General features: G+C 40.2%; 1 protein-coding gene across 6 annotated transcripts in view; it reads right to left on the bottom strand.

Annotated features, from left to right (window-relative positions):
- Positions 1-15249, bottom strand: part of Ica1 (islet cell autoantigen 1, 69kDa) — a 145332-nt gene extending 130083 nt beyond the window's left edge. For 2 of the 6 annotated variants that reach the window (XM_013019895.1, XM_013019898.1), the window contains exon 1: positions 15069-15249. The gene's annotated coding sequence lies outside the window, so the exon portion shown is untranslated. Of the gene's footprint in view, positions 1-14703; positions 14893-15068 lie in introns of those variants that run through there. The other 4 variants (XM_013019894.1, XM_013019897.1, XM_013019896.1 and 1 more) reach the window with 2 other exon arrangements.
- Positions 15250-20588: the final 5339 nt, after the last annotated feature.

Here is a 20588-nt window from a genome sequence, read left to right as displayed (position 1 = left end):
TGATTTCTTATAGTTGATGATAAGCAGAATAATCTCCTATCACTATGTATCACAGACTGTGGTGCTATTTGTGTACATCTGAAAGAGATCTGCTGTGAGAGAAGGCACAGTGCTAGCTGTGGGGTGGAACAAGGCCACAATAAGGGAAAATGTCCCCTTATTATCAAGAAGAGGGAACAGAACTGGATTCCTACATGGCATCTGGGCTATATCTTTGAAAAACTAGCAGTTTCTGATCAGGCAAAGGATGGGGGAGGGTGTGGACTGGGGAGTTATATGGAAAGAGAGCACAGAGAAGAATAAAATTCTTCAGCAATCGAACAGCATGATGATTCTATTCTAATGCATCTGTAACTTATAGACTAAGTGACAGGTCAGAGAAAACAGAAGCCAGTCACTAAAGGCATCGACCACAAACACTGGAAGTTTGTAACAATGTCTCTTGGTTTTTGCTTCCAATTGGATAAGACTAATTTATATCCTCTCCTCTGAAGAAAATGACCAGGTTTCACTATTATGTTTTTTCGTACAATAAATCCTACAGGTGAGCCAATCACTTCACAAAAGTATACTTAACCTGTCTTTAGAGAAGCAGAAATGGTTCTGCCAGTTTATTACACCTGCTACTGCTATGCAAGTGACCTGAAAGGACACAGTCTTTAGGTTTATTTCTCTGCTCTGTAGTTTCACAATAAATTTAATCCATAAAGGAGAGCAGAACAGAGAGGAAAAACAATGGAATGAAGTAATTTCCCTTTGAGACCCAGAGACATGAAAGCCTGGTAACACAAAGCCAATTAGCATCAGAGGTGAGGACCTCCATGCAGGCTTCTCTGTTCGCCTTATGAACAGAAGAAATACAATTTTGTAGAAGTTCTAGATACCAAGGTAAAAAATAATGGAATGAGCTGGATATGGTAGAGCATGCCTGTCCTCTTGTCTATGGTGAGAAGCCTAAACAGGAGGAATGATAGTCCAAGCTGGAGAAAAGGCAAGACCTAGCTCAAAAGCAGTCAGAGCAAATAGGACTGGAAACAGCTGCTAACAGTAGAGCACCTGTCAAATAAGTGAAAACCCTGGAGTTAAACCTACTATGACTAAAAAAAAAATTTAATAAAGAAATAGGTTTGTATTTACTTTGGTAGAGTATGTTTCCATCTTATATCCCCTAGATTTCTTTCTCATACTTTTAGGTCAATTATGATTTTTATAATTTCTTATGAGAAGTATGTTTGGAATATAAAGGTGTTTTATCAGAAACAAAAACAAAACAACCCTAGAAGAATTTCTCTAGGCATAATTAACTGCATTCATGATTGTTTTAAAATCCTGGTTCATCAGATAGTGTCTTCAAGCTGTTGAGAAAGGGAGATTCAGGTGTAGGTTAGGAAGCCAAGTTAGCTTTTGTTACTCTTTGCAACAGCTAAATATTAAGATAATTTGGAGTCGGTTTTATGGATTTTTTAAATATCTCTCAGACATGACATAGGTTTTCCTTCAGATTTTCATAAGGTTATGTTTACTTTGAGCATTGTAGTAAATTCTCTTTCTAGTCTTGTGCCTCCCACAAATAATTTTTGACATTGTATAAATTTACAAGTAAATGTGAAGCAGGATCATGCCTTAATTTTATGAGTTAGCAAGTCTCACAAGAGGAAAACAGGCATCTAGAAGATGATGAGTTTTTATTTGAACTCTATAGATGCAATTTACTAGTAAAATCTGTATTTTATGTTAATGACTTGGGGGGGTCTTAGGATGTTTGTGTGTGTGTGTGTGTGTGTATGTGTGTGTGTGTGTGTGTGTGTGTGTGTGTGTGTGTGTGTGTATTGGGGCTTGAACTCAGGGCTTGGGTGATGTCCCTTAACTTTTTTGCTCAAGGCTGGTGCTCTACTACTTGAGCCACAGCTCCACTTCCAACTTTTTGGTGGTTAACTGAAAATAAGAATCTCAAAGATTTTTCTGTCCAGGCTGACTTTGACTGTGATCCTTAAACCTCAGCCTCCTATGCAGCTAGGATTACAGGCATAAGCACCAGTACCCAGCTAAGATTATTTTTTTTTTTTTCCGTCAGTCGTGGGGCTTGAACTCTGGCCTTAAGTGCTGTCCCTCAGCTCTTCAGCTCAAGGTGAGCACTCTACTGCTTGAGCCACAACGCCACTTCCGGTTTTCTAGTGGTTTATTGGAGATAAGAGTCTCGGGGCTGAGAAGTTGGCTCAGTGGTAGAGCGCTTGCCTTGAATGCCTGAGGCCCTGGGTTTGATTCCTCAGCACCACATAAGCAAAAAGAAAAAGCTGGAAGTGGTGCTGTGGCTCAAGTGGTAGAGCGCTAGCCTTGAGCTGAAGAGCTGAGGGACAGCTCCCAGGCCCAGAGTTCAGGCCCCACGACTGGACCCAAAAAAAAAATTAAAAAAAAAAAAAAAGAGTCTCATGGACTTTTCTGCCCAGGCTGGCTTTGAATGGTGATCCTCAGATCTCAGCCTCCTGAGTAGCTAGGATTACAGGCGTGAGCCACCGGTGCCCAGCTAGATTATTTTATTTGTATTTCAAAACAGCTCAGATGCTCAAGTATGAGCAAGTAATAATTAAGCTTACTGCCTCCCTAAGACTACCAAAATCATACACTACTGTAAATATTTGAACACCTCCCAATATACCCCCCAATATAAATAACAGTCTGTACACCATGACCATGAGACATGTCTGTGCCTCCTCAAATCCTTTTCACCTACCTGCCTTGACTTTGCTCATCAGCAGAACAGTAGACAGGACAGCAAGCATCTAAGATGCCCTAAGTCACAAACTCTATATACTTGGCTTCAATTCTTTTCAGAGACATATCTTAGAGAAAGCATAAAAATAAGAATATAACATCTTCCCGTTGGTTTTCCCCCTTAGGGCAGCCTTCAACTGAAGCCTCCTGCTTCAGTTTCCCAAGTGCTGGGGATTAAAGCCTACCATATTGGGCTGCAACAGATTTTTAAAGATGAGGAAATTGGGATAGTAAAAATGCCAATGTCTTGTTTAAGGTTAGCTTCAAGGTCAGGTTCATTGAGAGAAATGCTGGAATGAAACATTCATTACTCAGTCTACCCAGTGCTCATCTCAACCTTTTCTTCTATTACAAAAGATGTTTTTCACAGGAAAAATTTGGTTATAACAAAACCAAGGAAAAATAAGTCAACTATTCTTTAAAATGTTAACATCTTCAACCTTCACATTATCTAACACATTGCCTATATCCTTAGGAAACAAATTAAAAACAAGATAAACACCAAAATAAATGACAAAACTCAGACTCATCACAGGAGGTGTGGTTCAGTGCTCCTCTTTCTTTTGCTTAAAGTCTTACTTTATAAAGGCAATCCACCTGAATTTTCTCTTCAAACAAAAATCAGAGCAGCAATGACTAAGATGCTGGCATTTGCAAACAACAAATCTGAAAGAAATCTGCAAGAACTAGTCATACAAAATGGATTTGCAGACCAAAAACAGCAAAAAGAGACAATAGTTTCCTTTTGCTAAGAAAAAAAAAACCCAATTGCCTAGAAAAGAAAATTGCAATATAGGCTTATATTTACTTTTATATTGTTTAGATTGGTTTATATAACTTTCAAATGCCAATTCAAATTTAGCATATAGATTTTAATCTGTATTTATGGTAGTCTTTTTTCTATAAACTTTATCTCAAAAAGCAAAGACAAAGGACAATTTTAGTCAGGCAACAATCTTAAACAATTTCTATAACAAAATACTTTCCTTTCCACCTCCTGCGGAGATCCTGGTTAAATAATAGAAATAAGTGTTATTTTCTTTGGGGTGAGGGGTGTGGCAGTCCTAGGGCTCGAACTCAGCTCCTGGACCCAGTCCCTGAGCTGTTTTGCTCAGGCTAATGATTTACCACTTGAGCCACACCTCTACTTCTGGCTTTTTGGTAGTTAATTGGAGATAAGAGTCTCATGGACTTTCCCAATCAATCTAACTTCAAAAAAAGATCTCAGATCTCAGCCCCCTGAATAGGTAGAATTTACTAGCATGAGCCACCTGGACTGTTATTCTTAAATTACAACTACAAAATACAATTACAAAATTTGAAAGACTGGGGCTGGGAAGGTGGCTCAGTGGTAGAGTGCTTGCCTAGCATGCATGAGGCCCTGGGTTCCATTCCTCAGCACCACATAAACAGAAAAGGCCGGAAGTGGCACTGTGGCTCAAGTGGTAGAGTGTTAGCCTTGAGCTGAAGAGCTCAGGGACAGCACCCAGGCCTAGAGTTCAAGCCCCACGACTGTCCCCCCCCCCAAAAAAATTGAAAGACTCTTAGAAATGCTACTTTTAAAAGTGATTCCAAGTTTAGAAATTTGTAATGGGACAGAAGAATTATCTGAGATAATTTAACTTTATCATGTAAGTCTACACTGTCCAATGTAGCAGTCACCAGCCCCATGTGGTCCCTGAGCGCTTGATGTAGGGCTGTCTGAATTCAGATGTGTTCTATTTGTGAAACAAATAGATAATTTCACATGCTTAGTAATCCCCAAAGTAAAAAAAATTATAGTAAAAACTATAATTTATATTGATACAATTTATGTTTCTCATATTGGTATATTGATATCATATACATTGGTATGTATATGATATATAATATACATTATGTATCATATATTATATATGATATACATAGTATATATCACAATGTATATAATGCTTATGGCTGCCATTATATTTTTCTTGAATAGACTTGGTCTAAGTCATTACGAAAGTCAGCAAAAAACTAGGGATTAATTATCTAATTTAGGTCACTAATTCTGCATTAGATATCTTTAGTCTGTTTTCTGCCTAAAATCTGACAGTTATTCTATCAAAGATGTCATTTGTAAAACACAAAATCATTTATGTGCATCTTAGTGACCTTTTTCATAAATTGTTTTAAAAATGTCCAATCCATAAGAAAAAAATTACTTGTCTTAAATCAGAATCCTGTGAATGATAACTATGAAGTGGATGGAATACAATGACATCATCAGAAGTAAAAAGATAAGTAGCCAGTGGTTCACACCTGTAATCCTAGCTACTCAGGAGGCTGAGATCTGAGGATCGTGGTTCAAAGCCAGCCCAGACATGAGACTCTCATCACCAATAAACCACCAGAAAACCAGAAGTAGCACTGTGGCTTGAGTGCCTTGAGCTAAAGAGCTGAGGAACAGCACCCAGGTCCAGAGTTCAAGTCCCACAACTGACCAAAAAAAAAAAAAAAAGGTAAGGAAACTTCTGGTTTTCTGGTAGTTAACTGGAGATAAAAGTCTCACTGACTTTCCTGCCCATGTTGGCTTTAAACTTCAGATCTTAACCTCCTGAACAGCTAGGATTATAGGCATAAGCCACTAGCGTCTAACTGGGATAAACTTTAAGGTTAACTTCATAATTTAAAGCTTCTTAAAGAGATGACTAAGCTATTTCTTACAACTCCATAGGATTTCTTAGCTTAGAGCAAATATATATGTATATTTTTTGTTTGTTTTGTTTTTACAGAACATTTAGCTCAACCTCCTCTTTTCATGTATAAAGAAACTTGAGTCTGGAGACTGAGTGAAGAAAATTTCCCAAGGCACAGAGTAAGCCTCTTTTCATTAGACTTAAATTGCTGAAATAAACAGACACCAGTCTATGGTTTATAAAATGTCCATGGTATGCACAAATCCTGTAAACAAACCAGTACAGCTTCTTCTCTGGAAATGGCCTGTGTTTCAGGACTTTCCTTGATTAAGTTGTGGTCACCAAATCTTGTTTGGGTTTGAGCTGCATTATGAGTAAAGAATGAAGTTAGCCCATGCAAAGGGCAGAAAACTTTCCACTGCAAAGGTAAGCAGATAGAAAAAGACATTTTCATGTACCCCATGACCAGAACCCTTGCCACCAATGGACCACTTAGGTAGTGTTATTTGAGAACCAATAAAAGATAAAAGATTCCTTTTCCAGGTTCTCTCTCCTTTCTCAGAAAATAAGTTTAAGGAATGAAATAGCAAGCACCACAGTTCATAAGGCACAGCCTGCTTGTTTACATGGGGATGAGGAGCGGCAGAGTCATTAGGTGTATACCTGGTAGGACAGGCTCAGGTAGAAGAACCAGGAAATTGCATGAAGACATAGATTCAGAGAGAAGCAGGAAATTGGCACCAACACAATGTTTACATGCTTTACATCCCTACCTCCCTCTGTTCAGAGCAATTCAACCTCCTGGCCTCAGGAAGTGGCAGGTGGGAGAAACTCCTTCTTCCTGCAGCTGAGAACCATGGCCTTGGTGTTGCACTGGGCACTTTCTTTCATGGCTTCCATGCTTCTCCCCTCCACTTCTTTGAAATCGAACAGCACAGTGGCCATAATACTCACATACTTTCCCCTGTCTCTCTAGGAGGGATGGATCCCACCTTTTCTTCGTCCTACTTTATAGCATCTATTATTCCTTCTCAAGCTAACAGATCTCCCTTGCTTTCTGTCCAAGGCTCACAATCTCTTTCTTTGGCCCCCAAATTAGTGTTCTCTTCCTGCTCTTCAGAGTTCAGAACCCACTCAATCTGACTCCTTTCTTTACTATGCTAGAGACAGTTTTCACTAAACCTGTTTTCTTTGTTAGCTCTTCTTCCTCTGTGCTTATATATTATTAGGTTCCATTGGGCACTAGTGGCTCATGCCTGTAATCCTTGCTGATCAGAAAGCTGAGCTCTTAGGATTATGGTTTCAAGCCAGCCCAGTCAGTAAAGTCTGTGAGATTTTTATCTCCAATAAAATTAAAATGGGGGGGAAAGTTAGAAGGAGAGCTGTGGCTCATGTGGTAGAGTGCTAGCTGTGAGCAAAAGAAGCTCATAGATAGCACTCAGGCCCTGAGGTCAAGCCTCAGGACGGACTGTCTGTCTGTCTGTCTGTCTCTCTCTCTGTATATTTCCATGCATATATGTGTGTGTACATATGCGCGCACCATACACATATATCAAATTCAACCTGAGCTATCTTTTATGACACTGTTTCTTTCTAGGCAATTTCACGTACTTCCATGCTACAACCACCAGCTCTATGTCGATGGCTTCTAAAATTAAACATCTCTGCAGACACCAGGTTCACATTTCCCCTGGATACTATAATTATTATATGTCTTTTATTGTAAAAATACTGTACAGAGGGGTTACAGTTACATGAGTAAGGTAATGAGTACATTTCCTATTGCGCATTGTTACCTGCTCCTTTGTTTTTCACCTACCATCCTTTCCCTCTCCACCTCCCCAACTACCTCCCCCTCCTCCTCCCTCGCCCATGTTGTAAAGTTCATTTTCAACATAGTGTCTTGTATACCTCATTGTTACAATGGGCAACCGGTATCCTTATTTAAGCATTTTGTTATTTCCCTTCCCCTCCCCAAATTATAAAAATGTATATACAAGATGCAGGGCACCGGAATCAAATACAGTGAAAACAGGGGTTATACTGTGGGGGAAGAACATACAAAAGAAACCAAAAAAAAATCACATAATACATTATAAATACATTAAAAACAATAGCAAGAAAGGGGCTGGGAAGGTGGCTCAGTGGTAGAGTGTTTGCCTTGCATGCATGAGGCCCTGAACTCGATTCCATAGCACCACATACACAGAAAAAGCCAGAAGTGGCACTGTGGCTTAAGTGATAAAGCACTAGCCTTGAGCTGAAGAGCTGAGGGACAGCGCCCAGGCCTAGAGTTCAGGCCCCACAACCAACACAAAACAAACAAACAAACAAAAAAACAATAGTCAGAAAGTAAAAACTACTTATGTTCCTATCTTGGGGTTCATTTTGCTTAACATCATCTTATAGGTCATATGTACATAGCTTTTGACCTGCTCTGCTTATTCTAGACATATACTAGTTATTACAAATAAGGGAAACCACTGGACCTATGTTTCTTTGGGCCTGGCTTACTTCACTTAATATAATTTTTTTCTAAGTCTTTCCATTTCCTAACAAATAGGGCAATGTCATTCTTTCTCATGGAGGCATATGTATATATATATATATATATATATATAACATATATATATATATATATATATATATATATAACATATATATATATATATATCACATTTTCTTAATGCATTCATCTACTGAGGGGTATCTGGGTTAATTCCATATCTTAGCTATGGTAAATAATGCTGCGATAAACATAGTTGTGCTGGTAGCTTTTGGATACTACAATGTTTACATCAGTGTTCCACAGTTAAGCACATCTACAACCTAGTCATTCTGCAGTTCCTATGTTAATCACCAGTCCATGGAGTAGTCTATATAGAGAATTTAACTTCCTTCCTATCTCTTGCAGCCACATCTCCAAGTTATCACCATTCTTTCTCCTGAAATGTGCCTTTTCTGTCTTTGCAAGTAGAGCTTAATGTAGATGATCAGAGGCAACACCATCCCTGTATCTATTTGCCCACTGCACTCATTACACTGTGGCCTGCATGATGACTGTCAAACGAAAATCTAATCCGACTGTTCTCTGTCACTGAAAAATCCTGAACTTCTTGGCAAAATAAAACAAACTCTGTCCTACTTGCCATACTCCCGGTTCCTTTCATAATACTACTGGTTTTTCATACAGAAGAAATTTCTAGTCATTTCACTCACATGGAGCTTCTCTACATACACTCTATCATTTCATCACGTTGCAACAATTCTCTCACTTGGGATGCTCTTCCCTTCCTCTATTCACTGAGTCAACTTACAACTTATCTCCAGATTCAACTGGACTGTCACCTCCTCCAAAGCTCTGCTATCTCCTCAAGAGATCTTCATTCCTTTCCTTTCTATGGAAGCAGAAACTATGGAATAGTACTTCCATTGCTGTCCTGCAATAAGCTAATTACATCTGCATTTCCTTTTTCCAGCTGTTGGTCCTCTTTGGGAAAGCACCCTAAAGCTCATGTTTTCCTGCTTAGTTCCAAACACAGCACGTGAAACACAGTACGTATAGAGCAGGAAGCTAGAGAAAGGGCTGCCACTGTGGCTTGCCATTCATTGAGCATGTTACATGGAAGAAATACTGGATACCATGACTTTTACCTCTCAACACTATCAAGGGTCCAATCACTGCATTTTGAAAGTGAGAAAATAAGCTTGAGTCAATAGCTAGTAAACTCAAGCCTACTTTTGTCTTTTGAGTGGTTTTTAACCACTCCACATGACTCTTGGATAATGGACTATTTCTATAAAAAGCCTCACCCAATCACAGGCTCAAATGCAGTTTGTCCGAAGCCCCTGTCACTATGGTGCTGCTCTACACAATCAATCCTGCAATTATTTGAAGACTCGTCAGAGTTCCAACCAATAAAGAGAGGAAATACCATTTGTCAAATTAGTTGCTATCTGTTGAAGGATGCCCAACCCAGGAACTATCACACAGGAGGATGAATTTCCTGTACATACAATTAGGTTTCAGACATCAATATCCCTGCTCTATTCTGGGAACACAGAGGCAGGAATGAGTGATAGTGGTGATGGTAAGTGGTGGGGTGAATTTTAAAATCTGTGTCCTTGGGAAGGAGTTAGGGTACTTTATAGAGTCATTCCTCATACAAATTTTCTTACGACCTGGATACAGTGGACCTTCCTACTTTTAAATCTAGAATTAATCTAGAATTAATTAATAATCAGAAGTAATAGTGCCTGTTATCTCTGCGTTCTGTGGTCCATCATGGAATACTATTTCGTGTTTCCCACTTCATAGTACTGTATCCCATTTAACTTTTTTTCAATCTTTAATTTCATGTGTTCTCTGCTAATCTGTTCTAACACTGACACTGATAGTGTTCCTTAACACCTTTTGAAAATCAGTTCTCTGTTTTCTCCAGTTCCACAACTATCCAGCACATAATTAAGATTGATGTTTACACTGATCAATGTATCAATCCTCCCAACTCACAGATGATCACAATTGTCACAAGTCCTCAGCTGCTAAAGAACACACTTGCAGAAGGTTTCAGACAAAAAGACCATCTACTAGTATTCTAGACCCCAGTACATGTGGATACTCTCCTGATCCTCTTCCTATTCCCAATCCTTGTTTACCTGCTGAATTCCTACTGATGATTCAAGGTTTTACTCATATACCACTTCCTTTAAGAACATTCTTGGGTCTTATTAGCCCTCTTTCCTGCCTGAGTATGGTCAGTGTCTCTGCCCTGGGTTTCATCTCCCCACTGTGCCCCTCTCTTTTCCTTCCTGCATTTGTGGAAAAGTAACTCTAAGCTATATAGATGCAACAAATACATGTTGCCTACTGAGAAAGAGACCCATTTCTCTAATTTGGTCAATGGATTAATGAATGATGACATCTGAGATGGGAGAATATGACAATTGTCATCATTGGTACATGATGTAGTGCATCATTTCTCCCTTTCTCTGGGCTTACCTCTGGACAGGGAGCTGGCACTCCTCAGACACTAATGTGTATCATTTACCCACAGCAATGCTTATCTTCTCAACATTGCCAAGTGGACATCATCCCCACTTTATGATGAAGCTCAAAATCAATTAGCATAAGTAATTGGCATACCAGTCACCAAGATGGAAGGCTTTCTTTTCAAACTATGGTCTGTGATATATAGTCATCTTTGCTTGGGGAAATTTGTTGGTATTTGTGAAAATCATTTTGTAATCCAAAACTAGACAAACAAAAACACAAACCCATATTAAGTTTGGATTCTGGAGTAGTGAGAGTAGAGCCAACTAGGATTGATAGAGGTTCCAACACAGTTCCATTTTCCAGGGCAAATCATGCCTATAGTCTTAATCTTATCAGATAGATTGCAGATGACCTCAAAGAGGCTGAATACTAAATAAGAGCATATGTGTTTGCCAAAGTTCTTTGTTAAGGAAGAAGACTAGTGACCAATTTGGAGTGCCATACTAGGTAGTTTGGGTCAGTATTCTCGAACAGCAGAGGAGAACCCTTAGCAGTTAACAGGAGATAGGGGAAGCCAGGCTAATAATTCACATTTAACAGGCCCCAAATGATTATTTGAAGCAGTTAGTTTAGATTTGAATTCCTGGAGTCTAAATAGGAGATGATAAGCAAGAAATAATTTGGGGTTTCTTGTTTTTTTCTTTTATTTAGGTCTGAGATTAGCACTAGGTACCTGCTGCTTTTGCTCATTGGCTAGCATTCTATCAACCATAATTCTGGATTTCTAACAAGCTGACCAGAGAAGTTTCTTGCTGATTTACAGACCACTCTGAAGGGCTTAGAAGATCCACCTCTACAGGAACAGAGACTTAGCTTTGTTCTGGAACATAGATTGCCTATCTTTATAGATTGTGATTGTACAACTTGAGAGTACTTTTTTTTTTCAAAGGACATGCTCTTAGTTCTAATGCAAAGCCATCTCAAATGTTCAAAACCATTGAATATAATCCCAATAACAAGTAAAGCAATATCAACCCTTTCAGATACAGAGAACACATAGGATTCACATGAGCAAGAATAATCCATTGCTAATTCTTGAGTCCTATTCACCATGAAAATAACATGTAGATGTATATATGTGATTTCTAAACTCTACCCTAACCCCATAAGTTGGATAGTCCAATTCTAAAAATAAGGCAATAGCAACTTCGAGAGCTCTTAAGTTATCTGCTAAAAGGTCACACAGCTAGCTGCTACCCATTGTAGCTGGGATTCTGTGTTTGCCATTTTTCATCACCGTGACTAAAGAACTAACAAAATTATCTCAAAGGAGGAAGGATGCATATGGTTCACGGTTTCACAGGTTTTGTCCTATGGATGGATGCGTCCATCTGCATGTGATGAGGCAGAACATGATCGCAGGAGAGCATGGCGGAACACAGCTACTTATCTCGTGGCAGCCAGGAAGCTGGACTACCGGAAGGAGAAGGGCAGGCACAAGATATACCACCCTTCAAAGACATACTCTGCAGTGACCTGCTTCTTCCATGCAGGCCCCACCTCCCAATATCATCATCAAATTAAAAATCACTCAATGGATTCAATTTATTTTGTTAGAGCCTCCAGGATTCAATCATTTACCCAAGACTTTATCTTCTAGACACTGTACTAGAGATCAAGCTATGAACACATGAACCTTTCAGAAGACACTTGATATGTAAACAACAGGTTCTGATCCAAGTTAGGATCAAGTTAGGATCCAAAAGCTGTGTGTTCTGGATACCTTTCCCAAAGTGCTAGGTATGACTCCAATATGAAACACAACTGATTGGGAATCAAGAAAAATGTGAGAAAAGAAAATGCCTGTGGCTATTAGGCTTTACTGCAGCAGCTTCCGGGTGGGTGTGGAGGAGGTGGAAGTAAGACTCTGGTAATCTACTTTATTAACACAAGTGGACTGCATCTTGACCACAGATTCCCCAAATCTGATAATGCAGATGGAAAGGACACTCAGTGGCCAGTGGGCTGACCACAATGCTGTTACTTACTCTTAGGTTTGTTTCTAGATGTCAGCTGCAACCAGTAAAGAGGAAATATCTTTCCAGACCCTGGTGGCCTATAAACTTCCCCACCCTTTCCTAATAAACCCTAGTTTACCCTAGTAAGTCTTGTCACAGTTGCCCTGCCTTATCTCCCTGTGGTAAAATTGCTTAGTCGTGAGGGGGTGGTGGATGAAGTGGGTAGGGGGGAAGGAATGTAGCTTAGTCAAATACTTTGAAACAGCAGCAATGTTGAAGTTTTCTACTGAGTAATAAAATTTGCTTGTTTCCTGAGGAGAGATATGCACAACAATAAAGATTCTTAGAGAAAGCAGTCAGGGAGATTTCTATTTAAGTATACCAAATGGAGCAAGGGAACCGCTTTACAAAATAAACCACCAGGCAATTTATCAGCCAATGTGGTTGGCATTCAGTGATCCTTGAATGGAGAACCCAAGGTCAGTTTTTCTAATCTCAGGTTTCTCCACTATTATTAACAGCAATATGTAGTTTAACTGGTGTTTCCTATCTAGACAAACACACTACCACTTGAGCCATGCCCCCAGCCCTTTCTTTCCCACACTGGTCCTGGAACTCCAGCTCCTCCTCCCTCAGCCTCTCAAGCAGCTAGGATTACAGGCATGCCTGATGCCAGCACCATGATGTATCTGGTTCTAAGCTTTCACCTTTAATAACAGTGCAAGTATTTAACTATGTCACAGAAAAGATCAAATAAGCAAGTAACATCTCTTACAATTAAAAAATATATTTGTCTAAAACAAAACAGTGGTATTTGAGCCGTTAAAGATTCCAGACCGGTTTTGTTCCTTAATGGTGTTCTCTACAAAGAATGTTTCAAAAATAAAGACTGAAACCCAAAAAGAAAAATTTTGGCTTGAAAACTCGCTTTAAAAACTATTTTAAAATGTGTGTGTGTGTGTGTGTGTGTGTGTGTGTGTGTGTGTTCAACAGAAACTGAGTCTGGAACAAGGATAAAAGTAATAAACATTTGCTACTTCACTCCTCAACAATTCACATCACAGATCTCAACCAGCAAGCCACAGAAATAAGTTTGAGGGATTTTTTTTTTCTGGAGGGACTTTACTGAAATATGGGGGCACGAACCAATCTTCAATGAGTCATAACTTACAGGACCTTAATGCTTTACATGTCTTTCTTCCTCCACTCAACAGCATTTTCAAACAAGCATTTCCCTGGCCCTGCAGATTTCTCTAATTCCCAGATTTCGGTGACTTAAGGCTACCACTCAGGATAATGGACAAAACACTTTCTTGTGCTGGTACATTTTTAATGCTACAGAAAAGCAGTGAGTATGTTGTTTTCTCAACTATCATTCTCCCCAACCAAGCAGTTAATTCCATATGCCAACATATGGGCGCAGTGCTTTAAAGACCCTGAAGAGCAATTGGGAGGCTTTGAGGTACTTTAAATGAAAAGATAGTGGGAAAGGTTAGGCCGAGAGCCGCTAGGGGAAAGGCTGGCATAATAACAGGATATGCTCACTTCTAGAGGAAACAGGAGCTGCAAGAGCCGCGGGGCAGGAAAGGCGGAGTCAGCAGCAAGCGCCCAAAGGAAACGCGCGCGCGACGGTTTTCAGGAACCTGGCCTGCTCAGGCACTCTGGTTCCCGTCTGGTCAGATTGGCGAGCATCTAACCCGCAGGGTGCCGAGCTCAGACCTCGGGGCTCCAGGGATTAGTCATTAAAAAGAAAGGAAATCAAAAAGTACCCATCTGCTCTCGGCCGCCCCGGCCAAAATCCTCGCAATGCGATTTAAGCGAAAAGGCAAAACACCGGGCGCCGCGGCAGGTGAACTCGGCAACAAGTGATCCCAGAAGGGACTTGGGGGGGTCCTCGGGCCGCCGCGTCCGGGAGGGTGGGGTGGGTGTGGATGCAGGTGCTCGCAGCGCGCGCCGGAGCCCCGGGCGCGTCCCTCCCGCTCTCCCCGGGCTGACGCACGCTCTCATGGCGCGCGCATCCTCCAGACCTTCCCAGGCCTGAGGGAGGAGGCGGGGGAGGGGAAGGGGCTGCTGCGCCTTCCCCACCGGGATCAGGTGCCCCAGAAGGCGGCCTGCCTGTCACCCCCGCCCGCAGGGGGCAGGGGAGGGTAACCTGGGGGCCCGCCCTCGCCCCCCCATGGCCCGATTGCCAGATGTGTCCCGCTACAGCACACAGCCCGCCCGGCGCGCCCTCGCCCCGGCCCCGGAGGGCAGGTACCTCGGAGCCCCGGCCCCCACAGGAGCCTCCGGGCCGCGGTCGGAGCGTCTCTCCAGGTCCCTCGCCCGACGTCAGCGTCAGCAGAAGGTGAGGGAAGGGGCGTGGGGAGCGCAGGAGCAGGCCCTTCCTGCAGCGGCCGCTGCCAGCCGGAATCGCAGCCCGCAGAGCCCGTGCGCGCCGCAGCGCAGCGCAGCGCAGCGGCCGGGGCGGAGCGGGCACCTTCGCTTTTCCGCCTGTGCCCGCGGCCTGGGAGCCGCCACCACCTCGTCTCCCCCCCAGTACATGCCTCTTCTAGGGACGGCGGTGGGGTGACCCCTCCTAGTAGGACCCCAGAGCAGAAGGCAAACAGAGTGCCATACTCTCACCTTGTTTGGAGCAGATCAGGGATGGGGGGCGGGGGGTAGTTCTCGCTCTCTCTCAACTCCCTGGGGTCTTTCCTTGACCCCCCATCTCCTGGGGTATCCCTGGCCCGACCCAGCAGCCTAGGATGGCTCCGCCCCTGCTTTCCCGCAGGTGTTCCACGTGTCCATGACATTGGCGTCACAATGATCTGGCTACAGGTGGAAGCTGAAGCAAAAGCCCCAGAATTCCCTATGGGTAGGGTGTAGTGCGTGCTACTTCCTACCACCTTAGAATGGGCTGTTTTTAGGGGCAGGAGATTTCATGATTTCCATGCCAGTGAAAGTCCGAGAGGCCTGTTCTTGGAAACCAAGTCTGGGATTAAATGAAAAAAAGTCTGTTTAACAAACAAAATCAAGCAACAACAATAACAGCCCAGCGGTGTTTGTACATTTACCCATGTTTATCACACCCATATGTTTTGTCTTTTTTCACGCCTGTTTTGGGTGCAACAATTTCAACGTCTTTGTCACCGGGAAAGGATGAGGCCTTTGTGTATGGAATACTTTGCAGACCACAAGAAGAAAAAGCATCAACATCAACTGTGCTGAAATGAATCCCAATGCTCATCGCTGGTTATGTATTTACAAACGAAGTTCATTGATAGTTAGTGGTTGAAAGAATTTAGCAAAGGTGGGATGAAACATAATTATTAAGGACGCAAAATGAGCTGAAAGCTAGGGCGAACAAGAGCTGGACATTTTTCTATGTACCAGGCATATGTTTTGAGTGCTTTACATTTCATCCTCACAACATGCCAATATTGTAGGTAGAATTATTTTCCCTATTTTACAGATGAAGATACTACCAAGAGTGCCATAAAGAGATTACTGCGTGTGCCTGCTATAAGGGTCAGTTGTAGAGTACATGCCTCGAATGTTTAAGGCCCTGGGTTTGATTCTCTGGCACTGTAAAAACAATAAACAAAACAATATCAACAACAAAAACCATCATTATAGTACTGATTGGGACTTGTAAGAACCACTTAAGAAAGAATGGTGTTTGAAAGAGTGTTAAGTTTTATCACAATTAAATGCTATTTCCTATGTTAGAGATAATAAATGGCTGGCTGTATCTGTCAGTTAACTGAAGCATCCAGAAAATACTAGATATCCTGAAAAAAAAAATCCAGACTATAATGTTCTTTTTCCTTTCAGGTGTGGTTTGCTAGTTGCTTGAAAACTTAGGTTTTCAAGGGTTGGTTTTGAGGTAAATATTTAGGTTTGTTACAAGAGAGTCAGTAGAATGGCAAGTCAGTAGTGTGTACAAGAAACCTCTCAAAATGCAGATAATTTGAACACAAGCATTAGAGAGAAATGATGAAAAAAAAAAGTCTGATTAATACCTAACTATTCAGTTGTCCTTTACCCTTCTAATAGTGAAGATAACAACTCGGCAGTGAGTCCAGCGGTCTATCATAGAGGTTAAAAGACAATGTGGAAAGGGGATAAAAATTGCCAGACGTGTACTAAATGTCAATTGGACATCAAATTTCTTAGTAAATGTCTGCTTATCTTACACTGTCTCTGTGTATACATTTCCTTCCCATTTAAAAAGATGCCTCAGCCAAGTACTGGTTGCTTATACCTGTAATCCTAGCTACGCATGAGTCTGAGATCTGAGGATTGGGGTTTGAAAAGTCTGTGAAAGTCTCATGTCCAATTAACCTGCAAAAAGTGAGGAGTGGAGCTGTGGCTCAAGTGGTAGAGTGCCAGCATTGAGTGAAAAAGCCAAGCAAGAATAAAAGACCCTGAGTTCAAGTCCCAGTACCAGCACATACACACAAAATAAAAATAAAGTTGCACTATCTCTAGCACTTCCATTCTTTTGAAGATTTCAAGTTGTTTTCAGCTTGCAGAGCATGCACAAGGTGCTAGTGAGAATTTGAACCAATTTCTAAAGAGAATGGTTATTGAATGATGGGATTTGAAATTAGGGAATAAGTACAATTTTCAGAGTGCAACAGAAGGACAAAGAGAACCTCCTTACAGATTTAAAATATGCTTCTGAGATGGCATGCATTAAGAATGCTGCTAGTTACCATTAACAGATAGCAGTGAATTAGGTGAAAACGTTTTATTTTCTGTCACCTGAAAGAAATAGAAAGTTAGGCAATGTAAGGCTGGAGTCATGTTTTTTATGTCACCTCCTTCTCTCCTTCTACATCTTCAGCAGAATATGTTTAAAGGTAAATGAAGATGGAAATGTGGAGAAATAAAAACCTTCGTATACACTGCTGGAGGCAATGGACATGGTGCAGCCAATTCAGAAATAAGTTTGGCAGTTCCTTAAACCATTATATATAACTGCCATGTGACTCAGCAGTTCCATATGAATATCTATAACAAAATATTCGAAATAGCTGAATTTTGCAAAAGTGCATCAATGGACAAATGAAGTATATTCACATTATGGATCATTGTTTGGCCTCAAAAGAAAAAAAAAGTATTGATACATACTACAACTTAGACAAACCTTGAAAATATTATGTTGCATGGAACAAGCCAGTTATCAAAAGCTCTATATCATAATACTCCCTTTATCTGGAGTCCAGAGAAGAAAATATTATACAGATAAAAAGTATATTATGATCCTTGAGGGTTAGAGAGATATGGGAAATACATAGTGTGCTGAAGGGAGTGGTTTGTTTTTGCATGATGGATATATTCTAAAATTGATAGTAATAATACTTTCACGTACCTGAGCATATTTTGAAAAGTACTGAATCATGCATTTTATGATTTATTGTGAATCATAAGTTATATTAAATACATCTCATAGCTGTATAAAAAGAAGCAAAAATAGTGTTCATTTCTTTAACACATACTGTACATCAATACTTGTAACAGGAACAGTTCCAGGGAACAACAACATTAAGACCAAGCATGTAAATTTATCTCAGATTTCTTAATGCTATCCAAACCAATTCTGTTGGCCCTAAGAAACTAAATACGAGGAAACAGGACAGAAAGCCAGTTTGTGGGAGAGAGAACATTCTCAGGCCCATTCATTGGATATCTCTTGATGGTAGGATAGGAAGTTAATGCTGCACACATATTTTGCAGATATGTTCTAATCTTACACCATCTCAGCATTATTTTAATGGAAGAATAAGCAAACAGTCCCTGTAGATAAGAACATAGATAATAAGTTTATGGAACTGGATTTAACATAAGGACAGTAAATTGACATTTTGCTGTGGGAAGCAAATACTAATGGAGGACATCATCAGAAGTAAAATGAAAGCTATTTTCACCCTCATTCCTAACCTTCAATAAAATCCAAAAAGTTAGGATTCTGGCAGCACACTTCAAATTTCCAACTTAATTCTTAAAAAGAACACAGATTTATGAAACATTTTTAAATTAATAATTACTTTGAGTGAGCAATTTACTTGAAGAAAACTAGTTTTTATAAAGTAAATTAGGTTTTCAGGATACTTACAGATACCTTTAGGTATTTCTAAAGCCCTTTAATGTTTACTAAATTACTACGTTTTTCTGGCCATTAGGTCATCTAGAGGGAAGTAGATTAATAATATACTTTAACTCTTGTGGCTGGAACATTGTCATATTCTTAATACACAAGAATGTGGATTTATTTGGTTCAAGTGAGAATTCATAGTCCATCTCTGATTAGAAAATCAATGGTCATATATATGTATATACATATATACATGTATATAAATGTACTTATTAACATATAATATATAATCAACTTTAATGAATTATTGATATATATCTTTAATATTTTAAATGCTCCTTATGTTCTCAACCAACATGAGCAAATGAGGCAGAATGTCCTTCTTTCTCTTGGCAAATGGGCACATAAGACAAATGAATGTTCTAGCATTCATCCAGACAGATATTTATAGTCTCCTATAACTGTGAAGTCCTTTTATTTCCTGACTCATCTTTGGCAACATTGTATGCACTCATTGTGCCTGGCGCATAGCAGGGGATGTTAAGATAGAGTTTAAGCCATGGTTATTATTAATGTGTTTAATAACAGTCATTCATACGGATCTCTGCTAATATCAAATAATAAGAAACAAATTACATTTCCATCACAGTTTCTGGGAGATTAAAAATAGATAATCTATAAGAATGAGCTTTGGGAAGTGGTGTTATGGCTCAGATGGTAGCGCATTCACCTTGAGCTGAAGAGTTCAGGGACAGCACCCAGGCACAGAGTTCAAACCCCACGACTGACCAAAAAAAAAAAAATACATATAAGAAAGAGCTTTGGAAAACATGTTGTTTTAAAATTAGGGTTGAAATTATTATCTGGCTTTTGTTAGTGTTAGAGATTTAAGAAAAGATTAAATATATTGTATTACACAAATTGGATATGTATTCCTGAATTGTGCAATATTTTAAGAAGAATTGGATATACTCAGGAACATGGATTAACTATCATGACCAATTTAGGTTTAATTTCTGTAATATTTATGTTCTCCATGTAGCAAAACAAAGCTTTCATTGTACCCTCTGTTGAGCTGCTGATATCTTTAAACACATTGGTTTGTGCATATGAAAATAGAGCAAATGTTTAATTAGTAGCATCACTTCAGTTAATTAAAATTAACTTCATTTCTCTTTAAAATTAAGGCTATCGCGGAAAGAAGAGTTTTATTTACCCTCAGGAAAAGGTAATTATGTTCATTGTCACATCATTTTAGAGTTCTCCATGAAATAATGCAGTTCTCTACCCCTCTATGTCCAGTGTCAGCCAATGAAATTTCCTTTCCTTTCCCTTCCCCTCCCCTCCCCTCCCTGCCTTTTCTTGTGTGTCAGGCTTAAACTTAGGGCCTGGGACCTGTCCCGGGACCTGTCCCTGAGCATTTTTTTTTTTCTCAAGGCCACACCTCCACTTGTGGCTTTTGGTGAATTGGAGATAAGAGTCTTATAGACTTTCCTGCCCTGGCTGGCTTCAAACCTCAGATTACAGGTGTGAGTCACCCATGCTCAGCATTTAGCCACTGGAATTTCTGCAAGACAACACTGGTGGTGTATTGAAATGATACATCTTAGGAGCTATAGGTGGAGAATTTTATCTGTTATGTACCATGAAGTGTAATTCTGCTTCTGATTAGGAACTATGCCAAGGTTGGGAAGACCTTAGCCTAGAGTTCACAGCTATACTCTGGTCTTGAAAAAGAGAATGCTCATAATCTGTTGAAGGATAATATCACCTAGTGAAGGAGTGCTTCACTGAAAGATTAGGGTAGAAGTTCTAGGCCTTTGGGATCACTTTTCTCTATATACAGGAATAGGTAAAGATCTAGGATGTAGATAAATGTAGCACAGGTAAGCATGAGCCAAACGTGGAGTGGAGCCAGAGGCTGGATTAGGACTACGGTTTCATTTCCTCTTAATCCAATTCAATTTTTTTCATTTAGTTGTAGTTCAGCCATAAACTTGCTTTGACAGAGACAATGATTTCCCCAATATTAACTCTTAGCATAGCATAAGTTTTTACTGAGT

The sequence above is a fragment of the Dipodomys ordii genome, unplaced genomic scaffold (assembly GCF_000151885.1).
Source record: "Dipodomys ordii isolate 6190 unplaced genomic scaffold, Dord_2.0 Scaffold48, whole genome shotgun sequence".
In the NCBI taxonomy this organism is placed as follows: Eukaryota; Metazoa; Chordata; class Mammalia; order Rodentia; family Heteromyidae; genus Dipodomys; species Dipodomys ordii.
The sequence above is the reverse complement of the archived record's forward strand: the minus strand, read 5'-3'. Positions and strand labels throughout refer to the sequence as shown.